We start from the raw sequence: 9535 nt of genomic DNA, 5'->3' as shown, positions 1-9535 counted from the left end.
CTTGGCATAACTTTCATGAAGATCCCATTTGGGATTGAAGAATGATGAGTTTTACTCATCAATTAAATCAATTATCCACATAAGACTGTGTTAAACTGACTGACAACATGAAAAGAACCAAAACATTCTCAAATAACATTTAGGAAGGGAATAGAAAGAGAATCCTAGGCCCAATTCACTATTGAGAAACACCTAGGAATATCAATGCTTATCACTAGCTTCCAATTATCCAGTAATAATTTATATGTATTTCAGAGAAATAAAAACTAAGGTGTTGTAGAAGGTGCTACCCTTTCTATAGAAGAGCCAGGGGGGAAATAACTACATGCAAGCTAAATACTTGAGTGATGCTGGAAAAAAAAGGGCGGGGGGGGGAATGAAAAAAGAAAAGCCTACTTGGGGTTGAGACTTGGCTCTACGGGCTAACAAAACTTTAGGAATGTATCCTGAATAATAAATAAATAACTGAAAGAATGAAAAATGAACATGCATTAAATGTCATTGAGTCAGAGATCCCTGAGTGGCTCAGCAGTTTAGTGCTTGCCTTTGGTCCAGAGCATGGTCCTGGAGTCCCATGATCGAGTCCCACGTTGGCTTCCGGCATGGAGCCTGCTTCTCCCTCTGCCTGTGTCTCTGCCTCTCTGTGTCTCTCATGAATAAATAAATAAAATCTTTAAAAAAAAAGTGTATCAGAGATAATAATAAAATAGATGACATAAATGACTTAATAAAAAATCACACATAGAATAAAATTAGCCTTAGAACGTTGACTGCAAAGAAAAATCTTTATTATCTTAAGCTGAAACATTGAGATATTAAAGTTACTATTTGAGTGAAAGTAATGATCTCTAGTGTATGAAAATTAAAACTGAAAGTTCAGAAGTTAGAATATAAAGTAACATTTAACATGCTCTAAGGAAAAACAAATTTATTATTGTATGTACTGTAGTGGTTTATATGGTTTTAATGAGGCTATATTTACTCTGACCTTTGTTACTTCTATTACTCAGAATCATGTATTCAAAGGCATAGAAATTCAGGATTCTCTAAATATAATCTCATTTTTCCAATTGATATTATCAAAAATTTAAAAAAAAGAAATTTTTACATAGACTTCTATGAATGTCCAGAGTTCAAGAATTATTTATGAATCAAAACAGCCTGATAGATTTTTACTCATTACTTACTGTTCTAGTATATCAATGCTATGGTTTAAACAGAACGGTAATAGAGCCAGTTGACAATTGCAATTGGAAGCAAACAACAAAATAATAAAGTAATTTATTTTTATTTTTAAATAATTAGATACTTATGAAGAAAATACAACAGTATGTTCGTAGTTTATCATTTTCTTCCTCTCCTCTTACGTTGCAATTTAATTTCACTCCTCTTTAAACCTCTGATTGGATATTTAAATGTCGAAGGCTAGGTTTTTATGAGTTCTTAACAGGCTAAAATGTGGGACATGTTAAAAGAAGAAAATAAATACCGACTAATTAAACAGACACAACTTACAGTTAATTCAAGAATAACTCAGGCATGTGTCTTTTTCTCCTGCAAAAAAAAGCCAGCTGTTTTTTTGTTCCCTTCTCCCCGTAAGGCTCCTCTGAGCTGCCCTGGGGTTTAGAGCCCACGCGGGCTCTTCTGTCGCAGGGAACCCGAGCGGGACGTGTCAGGTCTCCTGCTCTCCCCAAAGCCACGGGACACTGACTCCTGCTGTGGCTCAGGTGTCCCGACGGCCTGACCTCGGGTAACCTGGGATCTTACTCACCCGGGACAGCAGGCCCGGCCTGGAGGGCGTGTGGGCGGCTCCCTGGCCACGGTGGCCGTGGTGGCTGTGGGCCGCAGACCGCAGGTCTGGATGTGAAGGCCTCTGCACGTCTGCAGAGCTCTCAGAGACCTGCTCCCCGTGTCCATCGTGTCGCTTCCGACAGTTCCAGGTACACTGGGAGCCTCACAAGGTAACTTTGGCTCAGGGACAATCACTGGACAGCACGGACGTGGCCTGCATGTGCTGAGTCAAGTTTTAAGTCCAGGGAAGCTGCAGCCTCAGTGGAGAGATTGGGAGGCCCCACTGAACCCCACGGCCTCCTTCCTGGGAGCACCCGTTTGCATCCTGAAGCAGCCTCACTTCTCAAAATGAGTCCTTCTCCTCGTGTGAGTTTTTGTGACGACCCACAGGCAACCTTGAGAAACTCAAGGGTAGCCCATCCTTCCTGTTCCAGGAGGGAGACATCGTGGGATTCAGTGTCTGTGCGTCAGCAGCCCGTCCCCCAGGCCGACCCCGGTACCCTCCGCACGTGGTGCCAAGGACTGTGCCTCCATCAACTGCCTTCCTGATGCAGCTGAACGTGTCCCGCCCTCAAAATAACAAAGTCGCTGAGCCTTCAGGTCTCGCTGCTGTCCACGTCACGCTGACATCATCATCATCATTATGACTGCTATCGTCACTATGGAAATTGTTGGAAATTCTTGGAAAACACAGCCAGAATGGTCCCAAGGCTAATCAGCGAGCAGAAGACTGACCACACTCAGCCAAAGGCCACGCCAGGGGTGTCGAGGGAACCCCGACCAGCCGTGTCCACCACCAGCGGCCCACGAGTCCCACGACACCCCGGCTGCCACCACTCTGAGTGGCCAGGACCTGGCCTCGCTGTCTGGCCCCTGGCCTTCCCTGGCTCCCACCTCCAGACAAGCCAGAGGAGCCCATGGGCGTCGCACCCCACAGAGGCCCAGATCTCCTCTAGCTCCCTTGGACCCACACCTGCGACAGGTGCACCGGGGGCCGGTCCCTGCCCCTGAAGCCTCTCAGGACTCCTGCTTTCCGACTTCCTGCCAAACACAAGTGATGGTGGCTGATGCTCACGCCAGGACCAGCTCCAAGTGCACAGCCTCTGTCCTCACTGGGGGGACCCTCATTTATTCCCGGGGACAGCATCTCAACATGAAGCGCAACTGATACCTGGGCAAGTCAAGGACAGACTGCTGACGCTTGCGAGTACACCGCACCTCGGGGTCACCTGGAGGGACCCCACAAAGGAGGGTCCATGACAGTAATATGCAAACATCAGTAGCCAGAGGTAAAAATAGCAACAAGTATGGAGGCAGACAGGCTCTGCTACCTTCATTTAACACGAACAGCAATTTTTCTCTCTCCGTAGGGCCTTTTTTTGGATTCCTTCTCAGGTCGCTATTGTCTCCCTAACTTCCTCACCCAAAAAATAAGATTTTCACCTCCAGGGGAGGTATCTCTAGGATGAGGGATTTTCAGTGCTAAGAGGGACTTTATCCCAGGATGAGGGGCCACCCAATCTGGAAAACTGGCTCACCTACTTTTTCCTGTGTATCCTACTATCATCAAACCAGGATTACAAGCCAGGAAAATCCACGGGCCTCCCATGAGTCCTGCCTGTCTCATTCTTCATATCCAAGCAGTTCCCAGAGGTGGGCTCCCCAGGAATGCAGTGTGAGCTCGGGGGCCTCTTTCTTCCAGCATCCTGGGAGGGGCTCATCATTCATAGGTTCTAATTCTTCCAAAGGTGTCCTCGCCGTCAGTGAGGATGGCTGTGCCCACAGTGATTTCCCCTCGTCACACGCACGCCCACCCATGCTGAGCAGTGCCAGGGCGCCCACGGAGCTTGTTTGGAATCCAGCAAAGAGGCAGTTGCATTGCCGATACTTGGGGTCGTGCTTCACTGGGATCCATCAGCTGCTGTGCCATCGCCGCTGCGAGTGACTGCGGCCTCCGTGCTGTGGGCATGGCTCCCAGGGGCTCCTTCCACCCACTAGGCCCACACACCTGGTGCCCCAGCAGGAAGGCCAGAGGCCCTGTCCCCCCCGAGCAGGTGTCCTGTGGCACCTACGACTGCCAGAATGCAGAGCAGTGTGGTGTAACACGCACAGAACCAGAAGCTGATGTACATGAAATTATTCTAATTTTCGAACCTAAATCTACGAGACTATTTGGTTCCCGTAAATGCCTAATCCAAACAGAAGTTATTTGGGGTTAGAACTATGATTCATAGGGTGGCACACACAAGGATTATAAACCTGCCACATTTTTTTCTTCCTTAATTTGATAAAAGAAAAAAAAATGCTTGAAATAAAGTTGATCAGAATTCCCGTCTTTAGGGCACAATCCGCAGCAGTGCTATCAGCAGCAGTTACGACTACGTGGAAGGCCACAATTCTTTTGCCTCCCGACTATCAATTTAAAAAAGGATTGATCGGCTGTGATGGAAACGTTCTTAATTTCCTCCACGTCTTTCCACAGAAAATACTATTATGAAATTGCAGTCATGAGAAGATACTGAAGAGCACACATCCAGAAGGGTCTACACCCACTACATATAATATCTGTAAGATGTTAACGTGTGTGCATCAGAGCTGTGTCAGGAAAGGAATTCATAGAGTTGGCGACTTTGCTGGATTTTATGAATTTTGTGACATTTGTCGTTCTTTGAAAGTTAGGCCTCTCTCGTGATCCTTTTTCTACTTACAAATAAAGGTTTGCTTGCATATATAATTTTGCATGTATGGCTTTTCTCTGAGCTCTCAGACTCACACCCTGGCACCTGGGGCCTGGCCTCCCCAGAATCCGTGTGCACCCCATCACCTCTGCTCAGGCTCGGAATTCATTCTCTCACAAGCCAGACACCAAAAAACATCTGCCCTGCGGCCCCGCTGCTTCAGGAGGCCCTCCCAGTGCCCCCCGGGTACCAGCCTGGGGTGCAGAAGGTGGCCTGCATGTGCTGCCAGGGACACCCAGCCTCACGTCTTGCCAACCCAGCCTCACGTGTCCTCACACCTTCACCTCTGAGCTTGAGGCCTTCTCTCCCTCTCCCTGTGGCAAGCGTCCTGTCAGTCCTCCAGGGCCGGCCTCACACCCGGAGCTGGAGAGTTGTCAGCCTCTCCACTACTTAGATGCTCTCGAAACATCTAGTATGTCCTGTACCTTGTATCCCTCACCTTGCGTGGCACTTGCTTATGGATGTGTCTGTGTCTCCTCCTAATTCGTAAGGGTTTTGAAGCCAGGTCTTCAACAGGTCACTGTGTCAGGAGTGGAGCGTGATGCCTGCTTGACTCTGTGCTCGTTCGTTTGTCCGTCTGTCACAGACCTCTCTCATCTTACCCACTGTGTGTATTGCGCATCGTTCAAATCGCTGGACATAAAGCTGTAATACATTCACTGTAGAAGGAACGAATGAATCACCATCTTCTGATTTTGTCGTAAAGATGAACATGTTGCATCTTAAGTAAAGTCCCTCCACGTCGTTGTTATAGAACTGACCTGGAACATCTCCCCTTGTGTCCAAAGGACGGGTGGTGATGTAAAAATGGAGCTGAACTAGGGTCGGAAGACCTTACTGTCTGGAGAACTTGAACAAGTTCTGTGAATATCTCTGGTAACAATTCTCTTCTTAAAATGAAGAGGATAATTAATGCCTCCCTGGCAATGCAAGAGTGAAGTGATGTAACAGACGTAGAAGCGGTGTTAACGATCATCTTACGCAGCTCGAGGCTCTTATTGCCTTTAGACAAAGGCGCTACTGTTCTTCTGCATCTGGCCTACCTTTCACTTATGCTTCCAACAGCAAGTCACCGCCTTTATTACTAACTGCCCACCTGGGCTGGAAGCCACCAGACATCACTTGCTCAGTCAAACTGCAATGACGCCCTGTTCTCAGAGATAATGAGATTGAACTGAATCTAAGTGGGAGTATGTTTTGCTAAATTACAGTCCCGGTCCCAAATGTGACTGTCCAACTGGAACCATAACTCTTGGTAGAGTGTGGTAATGAACGTAGAAGGTTCTAACGGGCGTATTCAGGTTCAGTATTTGTTGGACAGAAGGTAGTATTTTACCTCACAATTTTCGTCAGTGTAAAATATGTTTAATAGTTTTTCTTTTCTCATTAGAAGTCTTGGAGTCCACTCTAGAAGAACAGCACCTGAGAAGATACGCACACTGCTTGATACTTGTGTTCGCCGTCGGTTAGACCAAATGCGTTCCTATTATCTTTCAACTCAGCTGTGCTCGGCAGCAGACAACCTGCAATCTGATGTAAGAGAAAAGAGGGTTTAAAAAGAGAGAGAGAGAAAAGAGGGTTTCTCTAAGTCAGAGAAACACAAATACCACGTGATTTCACTCACATGTGGAACTAAAAAACAAACAAGCAAAGAAATGATCATAGGAGAGAAAAATAGAGATGCCCACCAAGAAACAGGCTTTCCCCTAAGGAGAACAAGCTGATGGTTACCAGGGGGAGGTGTGTGGGGACGGCTTGCGTGGGCGACAGGCATCACGGAGCGCGCTGTGGTGATGAGCACTGGGTGTTGCATGTCAGTGTTGACTCGCCAAATTCTACACCTGGAAGTAATATGGCCCTGTGTGCTACCTAATTGCAATTTAAATAAAAACCTGTAGAAAAAGGGGAAAGGAGGATTCTCTTTTGAAATTTTAAATAATTTATGAACTGCTTAAAAGAACTCCAGACCATACCACAAAAACGTATTGGGTAAGGGCGCCTGGGTGGCCCAAGTGGCTAAGTGTCCAACTCTTGGTTGCAGCTTGGGCCATGACCCAGGGTCATGAGCTCGAGCCCCGTGTCAGGCTCTAGGCTCAGTGCAGAGGCCACTAGAGGTTCCTTCCCTCTGCCCCGCGCCCACCTGTGCATGCACGTGCATGCTTTCTCTAAACAAATAAATCTTTAAAAAAAGTTATTGTGTAGCATTTTTAAGCATGGAAAGGTAAATAAATAGAACCTATATGGTAATTTTCATCCTATCAGGACTTCTTCTCCCTATTCTTCTAAGAAACCCCCTACTCTGGGGCACCTGGATGGTTCAGTCAATTAAGCATCCGAGTCTTGATTTCAGTTCAGGTCATGATCTCAGGTTGTGAGATCAGGCCCTGAATCGGGCTCCCTGCTGGACATGGAGCCTTCTTAAAATTCTCTTTCTCTCCCCTCAAATAAATAAATCTTAAAAAAAAAAAAAAAAAAGCAGCCCCCTACTCTTTCTTTAGGGAAATGATTGAACATTCACTCACACAAATTTCACAGTGGAATTAATCTCACTACCCATGTTTTCTGAGGTAAGCAAATGACCTAGACCCATCAACACTCTTTCTCTAGGATATTTCAGATAGAGAATTTAAAAAAAATAAGAGTTGGGTCATTTCCATTGGCGAAGCTGAAAAGATGTGAACCTTGGAGCTACTAGAGGCCATAACTGCAACCTAAGAAAGCCACACAGAGAGGTTTAAGGCCACAAATACACAGAGACAAAGAGACAAAATACTACAAAAGCTGGGAGATACAAGCAATCAAACTTTCTGAGCTAGACAGAAGGCAAATTTCATAGTGAACTGCAATCAGATACTAAAACTACGAGAAGAGAGGAGATGTCTGAGTAATGAGTCAACTGAAAGAAGAGATTAGTCTAAACAGTTGTTGGGCCAGAAGAAGGGGGAGGAAAGGCCCAAGAAAATAAAGCCTATTCCCGGGGACGCGGCCGTTCAGTTCAGTCTTGTAATGCAAAGCGCATTGAGGATTCCAGGGCCCCGCATTTATTGGAGTCCCATCTTCTTGATCAGCTTTTGCTGAATCGACCATGTGGCAAGATCCTTTCCATCTCCACAGAACTGGGTGCTTTGGTTCTGTTCACAAGCAATTCAAAGTCTCTTCTCTCTGACAGTGGATGCAGTTATTAAAGACTCAGCAGGCATCTTCAGACCAAGAGGATGGCAGGAACGTGCCGGAAGATGGGAGGTGATCCCTGTGGCTACTCGTGAGCTGTCCTGCCAACCCTTGAGGATTTACCTCTAGACATCTTGTGACGTAAAATAAATAATCTCAATAAATAAATAAATAAATAAATAAATAAATAATCTCCTTGGCCTTTAAGCCCCTACGAGTCTGGAGTCTGGTCAGCGTGGCTACGGCCAAATGCCCTCGCATCGTAACATGCCCGTTCCATGGCCTCGCAGGCCCCCTGCCCTCAGCAGAGCACAGGTTCCTGCAAAAGCCCTAGAGAGGCCCTCTCCCTTCCAAGGCCCACTGTCTTTCTGTGACATTTTGGGTGGCAGGTGGAAGTAAGACAATTATGCCTTACTATTTTCAGTCTCCCCATCTTTGGAGTAGCAGGTTTGGCCTTCCTAAACCTAATAGGGTCAGGGTTCCTAATATGCCATCAGTTAATGAAATATTAAGAAACCAACGCGTGATTTCAATGGACTCGTTTGATCGCTGTTACCTACTGAAGAGATTGTAAGTCATGTCATCACACTAAGGAGGAATTTAATTTTCCGCATCTTTAATCTTAATACTGTGGTTTCTTTAAAATCAGATAACTCAACTATTTCAAAATTAATTTCATTATATAAGTCAATGTAGTATGAAAGCAATTCTTAAAAGTTGATTTTGCCCTTCCTTCCATTACGATTGATCTAATATCAAAAATGATCAGAGTCTAAAATTGGCATGACATTTTCAAAAATAAATTGTTGCTTTTTGAAGGGAAATAGTCAAGTCACTTAGAAATTAAATAAATTAAATGATTTTTTAATTTTAATAGTCAAGTCACTTAGAAATCAAGTAAATGATTTTTTAATTTTAATAGTCAAGTCATTTAGAAATTAAATAAATATTTTTTTAATTTTAATAGTCAAGTCATTTAGAAATTAAATAAATGCTGTTTTTTTAAAATTAAAAAGGAAAAAATAAAAAAATTAAAAAAGAAACAATACTTCATCAAGAATTTTTATAATCATATTTTCTCTTCCTGGTATTAACAGATGGTCCTGTCACCTCAGAGTCATTCTGTAGGAGTGATTTTAATAATCAGGTTCCGTGGCCTTCTTTAGCATTCTTTTCTTTTTCCTTATTCCTTTGTACTAGTGAGCACTGCATTATACAGAGACGATGCTGACATTTAATTTTAGCAGCTCTCTACTTCTCTTTCCTATTGTAACAGACTGAATATTATGCCCCCCTCCCCCCAATGTTCATATATTAAAATGTTAACTTCCTAAAAAAAATAAGTAAATAAATAAAATAAAATAAAATGTTAGCTTCCCGCATGGTGACATTAGGAGGTAGAGCTTCAGGAGATTAGATCATGAGGGTGGAACCCTTTTGAGTGGGATTAGCGCCCTTATGTGAGTGACCCTGGGGAGCGTTTTAACACTTTTTCCGCCCATGTGAGTGTTCGGGGAGAAGTCTACAGTCTGAAGCTCAGCAGAGGGAGTTCACCAGAAGTAACCACGTTGACACCCCATCTCCGTGGACTTGAGGCCCCAGAACTTGGAGAAAGAAACTCCTGTCATTTGTAAGCTACAGTCTGTTGTACCTCCTGGAGCACCTTTAACATTCAGACGACTAACAAGGAGCTCCTCGCTTGCAGCCATTCTCAAGATAGGAGCACACACCCATCCTGTTGTAGGACCGTCCTGTGGCTCTCCCCACATTGCTCCCATGACTCAAATGCACAGGGTTTGCCTTCGTCTGTGGCTGATCTTGGCAGCTAACATGCT

At 44.9% G+C, this 9535-nt stretch overlaps 1 long non-coding RNA gene across 3 annotated transcripts in view; it reads left to right on the top strand.

Annotated features, from left to right (window-relative positions):
• The first annotated feature begins 2461 nt into the window (after positions 1-2461).
• Positions 2462-9535, top strand: part of LOC144304492 (uncharacterized) — a 41566-nt gene continuing 34492 nt past the window's right edge. For 2 of the 3 annotated variants that reach the window (XR_013371396.1, XR_013371397.1), the window contains exons 1-2: positions 2462-5830; positions 5920-6064. This is a non-coding gene — a long non-coding RNA (uncharacterized LOC144304492). Of the gene's footprint in view, positions 5831-5919; positions 6065-7698; positions 7853-9535 lie in introns of those variants that run through there. The other variant, XR_013371395.1, reaches the window with a different exon arrangement.

The sequence above is a fragment of the Canis aureus genome, chromosome 34 (assembly GCF_053574225.1).
Source record: "Canis aureus isolate CA01 chromosome 34, VMU_Caureus_v.1.0, whole genome shotgun sequence".
NCBI classification, from domain to species: Eukaryota; Metazoa; Chordata; class Mammalia; order Carnivora; family Canidae; genus Canis; species Canis aureus.
This window is presented reverse-complemented; position numbering and strand designations above follow the sequence as displayed.